Raw genomic sequence first — 4,990 nt, 5'->3', positions numbered from 1 at the left:
GCCAATTAGCACAAATGGTAAGTTCCGACAGTGCCTACAAGTGTGCCTACTGGCCGCTAAATGGCAATACCGGTTTCATATGTATACACCTGGTATATAATAAAATGCTCTCTAAAAATATTTGGTAGATCCTACCAAAAAATATTATAGAATCAATAAAAATTTTTCTGAAACCAACAAAAGGATTCAACCAAAAACTTTGATTGAATCAATCAAATTTGGTCAACTGAACCAATCAAGCACTGAAGCAATCAAATTTGAAGCAATCAAATTGGGTCAAATTAACCAAATGCCGTCAACAAACCGATTTGGTTCAATGAAGAAATTTTTTGTCTGGGTGAGCTCGCCAGAGGATTCAGAGGGGATCTCCTAGACGCCCTGAAATTCGTTAATGACATACATAAAATACGTGATGTATTTGCAATACGTTCGCGGTAGTAGAATATGAAAATTTTGGCAACATGAAGGCTCTTAATTCTGCATTAAAATGCGGAAGCTAGGATATTGAGAGCCTCCTAGAGGGCATTGCTCGCTTCGGGAATCGATTTATAGACATCCCCAGATATCTTCGCCAGAAACAACCTGCCAATCCCAGGCGTATCAATTCGACGAAACCATCGATTAACTTTGGAATTGTCGTCGCGGTACCTACTAAACCGTATTATATAGAACCAGAACCCCTCTGAATTATCGCGCCAGATTAATTTCCCTCCCAGTCGTAGATCAGCTCAACACACAAATGTTCGTCTTTTCGTTTAAAGACACTATCTTAGGGCCAGTCCATAAATTCCGTTGCCAACTTTTTTAAATGAAAGCTTATAAAATTTCGCAGCGAATTGTCATAGCCGATTTTTAAATTTTGGTTTATTTTTTTTATTTAAGAACAAAAATGAAAAACAAAAATTGACATTTGAAGTATACCGGTTTATGAAAAATGCTTTTATTCAATAGAAAATACTTACAAAACTGAAAGCAAATATCCAAGAAAGTGTTCAATAGCAATGCAAATGTTAAAAAATGTATGGAATTTGTTATAAAAAAATAAGTGAATGAAAATGGTTTCGTGGGGATGGACGACGATTCATCACTTGATTCGCACTAAATTTGACCAATTTATGGAGAAAAAGATTTTTTTAGTTGAATTAATAAAAGTTAATAAATAATTTGTTATGTTAAAAGCAATTTGTATAAGCAAATATCCTTATCGGGTATTTTAATGGAATAAATTAACAAATTAATTAACAAATGCACTATTTGGCTATTTCTGGAGATACAAACTTTATTTTTTTGATGCAATTAACTGCAAATAACTATCTTATACATTTTTTAGAATATTTTGATGACAGTAAACAATCTATTATTGTAAACAAAAATTGTTTAAATAAATTTTTATCATTTTATGTATTTACAGATAAAAAATAAAGTTTTTATTTACGGAATTAACAGCCAGTTATTTATCAATGATTTTTTCCTATGAATCGAAAACATTTTTAAGTAGTTTTAATTGTGTTCGACAAACAAAATTAGTTTACAAATGCATTAGCCGAGAAAAATTTGTTTACTATATTGTTAATAAAAATAAAAATGGTGAATCGTTATCGAACTATCAAAAAAAAATTTTAATATCTTATTAACAGTTGATTATACACAAAAAATTTTAAATGCTGAAAAATAGCCAAATAGTACATTTGTGAATTACGTTTGGTTACAAAATTATCAAATGTTACCGATTCATAGCAAGGAATCATTGATAAATAACTGGCTGTCAATTCCGTGAAAAAACGGTATTTTATTTATACATACATAAAATGGTACAAATTTGTTTAAACAATTGTTAACTTTTATTTGGTGACCAAATATGATACTTACGTTTTATATCCAAGTTGCTATATTGCACATCTTTTTTGGATAGTTTATTTCCGTTTTCTAGGTATTTTTAATTGAATTAAAGCATTTTTTTAACCTGATGTACTTCGAAAGTCAAAATTTGTTTTTTTTTTTTCATTTTTGTTATTAAATAAACGAACATTTAAAAATCGGCCCCGAAAGTTCGATGCGAAATTATATTACAGCCTACAATTCTTGAACGATTTTCAAATTTTTTTAGAATTGATCGGCAATAGTCGCAGAAGAGTTTCTATGGAATAGATTTTTCAAATTTTATTATTATATATTTTTTATATAAATAAACAAAGCGCGAAAATGAGACATTTTTTAATATTATTTTTTATTTTTAAATAGATAACTTAATCTCATTTTCTATCAAAATAATGTCAAAGTATTTAAAGAATATCAATAATTAACAGGATATCGAATCTAATCGCTATAAAAAAATTATAGTAACAAAATATTGACACCTTGCAAATTTTGCTTGCAAAGTATATTTGTAAGTTGAAATTGCTTGATTTTAACAACGTGATCACAATTGATCATGAAAATTTGTTGCCTGGTATAATACGTTTATTTTGCAACAAATGACATGAACAAATGCTAACTTTAGGCATTTATTGGGCGAAAGCAATAGTTTTTTTTCATAGTACCTTAAAATTATATTAGTGGTGATCTTTAGCGATAAATATTGGTTATTTGATATTATTTGTTAATTTTATGAACAAATGCATACTTTAATCATTTATGGAGCAAAAATCATATTTTTCCTCTCTCACCGTCTTCAAATTACATAAGTAGTGATATTTAGTGACGAAGTATTGTTAATCGATATTATTTGCTTATTTTATAAACAAATTTTCTAAACGAATGTATTGTTTGATCATTTATTGGCGGAAAGTAAACTTTTTTCTTTCAATTCGTTGTCAAATTATATTAGCGGTCATTTTTATATGATGCGAACTTGTCATTTGATATTATTTATTTTAACAAAAAAATGGATGAACAAATACATACTTTGTTCATTTATGGGCAGAAACTATTTGCTTTTCATTCTTAACGCCTTCAAATTTTATAAGTGGTGGTTTTTCGTTATGAATAATTGTCATTTGATATTATTTGTTTAATTAATAAACAAATTTTATGAACAAATGCATAGTTTGTCTATTTATATACCGAACGTAATCGTTTTTCTTTCTAATCGCCTTTAAATTCTATAAGTAATGATGTTTAGTGGTGAAGACTTTTTGTTCAATATTATTTGTTTATTTTATAAATAAATGCATAGTTTAGCCATTAATAGACAACCTGGATGCTAATTCCTTCATAACATCACAAAAAATATCCCGTAATATCATTTGAAGGCAATAATAAAAAAAAGATTCCTTTTTTGTCTAAAAACTGCTAAACTATGCAGGTGTTTATAAAATAAACAAATAATGTCGAATGAAAAATCAACATCACTAAACATTATCACTTATTTAGTTTGAAGTCGATAACAAATAAACACAAATTACTTTCTGTCTATAAATGGACAAACTATGAATTTTTTAAATAAAATTTGTTTATAAAATAAACAAATCACATCGAACGACAATTAATTATAACTAAACACCACCAATTATATATTTTGAAGGTGCTAAGAATGGAAAACAATTAGTTTCTGTCTATAAATTTGCAAAATATGCATTTGTTGATAGAATTTGTTTGTAAGATAAACAAATAATATCGAATGAAAAGTCTTACTTTCTGTTTATAAATGGTAAAACTATGCATTTGTTTATAAAATAAACAAATAATATCGATTGACAATTCTTCGTCACTAAACAATATTACTTGTGTAATTTGAAGACAATTAGAGAGGAAAGAGATTTCTTTATCTTTATAAATGATTAATGTATGCATTTTGAAAATAAAATTAACAAATAATATCGAATGACCCATGTTTGTCACTAAGTATTACCGCTAATATAATTTAAAGAAACTAAAAAACAAAATGTCGTTTGGTTAAAAAGTTATCTTGAAAATGTATCACGCATGAAACTTTTTAAACCTGTTTCTACTGAAAAAATATACTGAAATGTCCCATAAATTGATAATAAACAAAATTTTGTTACCTAGTGTAATTGAACTATTTGGTTGATTGTTTATCGCTTTTTTCTAAATTAATTTTTTTTTTAAGATTTACTATTTTAGTTGAAAATTGAACTATTTCGTTAAAAATTTATTTTTTTATTGATTAAGAATTATTTTTTTAACTGACAATGTAACTATTCCATTTGTGGCTTGAAATTGATATTTTAAGTAGAAAATTGATCTTTTCCACTTGGAAATTGTAATAGGTAGTTGAATATTGAACTATTTCACTAACAAACAAATTTTGTTGGTTGAAAATTAATTTTTAAACTGAACTTGAAACTATTCAATTTTGTGTCAGAATATTGATATTTTTAAATTCGGAATTCAAAGTATTCTTCTTTGTTGAAAATTAATCTTTTTAGTTAAAAATTCATCTTTTTTTATTAAAATGCAACTGTTCGTTTATAAATTAGTCTGCTTAGTTTGCAAAATCTACTATTTTATTGAAAATTAATCCTTTTTGTTTCAATTCTACTATTTTTTATCTAGAGAAGTTGTCTTTTCGGCTTTAAAATTTAACAAATAGGTCGAAAATTTATGCGCTTTGTTAAAAATTCGTATTTTTTGGTAAAAAATAAATCTTCTTTAATGGAAAATTCATCATCTCGCTTGAAAATTTGACTACTTGCTTAAAATGTTTTGTTTTTTAGAAATTAATTTCTTTATGTCAAAAATTAACTATTCGTTTGTTAAAACTTCATCTTTGATTTATTTGGAATAAAAATCTACAAAATCCAGATTTTAGGTCAGAAATTGAAAACACATTTTGGAACTTTTTCCTCTCGATTTTAGGAAAGCGGTTACTTAGCGGTTTTACCACCAAAATCTATCAAATTCATGCTTTAGATTATGGGTAAGGATATTCTTTATTTTAAGTCTCACATAAACCTTGCAAACTTCAGTTTCAACAAAGTGTCATAAAACGAACAATTGTACGTGACATGGTACTTGAAGGCCGCTCAAC

The 4,990-nt window shown here is 26.8% G+C and overlaps 1 protein-coding gene across 2 annotated transcripts in view; it reads left to right on the top strand.

Moving 5' to 3' along the window:
• LOC117179535 overlaps positions 1 to 4,990 on the top strand; it is a 220,077-nt gene that overhangs the window by 176,928 nt on the left and 38,159 nt on the right. The window lies entirely within an intron of this gene.

The sequence above is a fragment of the Belonocnema kinseyi genome, chromosome 9 (genome assembly GCF_010883055.1).
Source record: "Belonocnema kinseyi isolate 2016_QV_RU_SX_M_011 chromosome 9, B_treatae_v1, whole genome shotgun sequence".
NCBI lineage: Eukaryota > Metazoa > Arthropoda > Insecta > Hymenoptera > Cynipidae > Belonocnema > Belonocnema kinseyi.
This window is presented reverse-complemented; position numbering and strand designations above follow the sequence as displayed.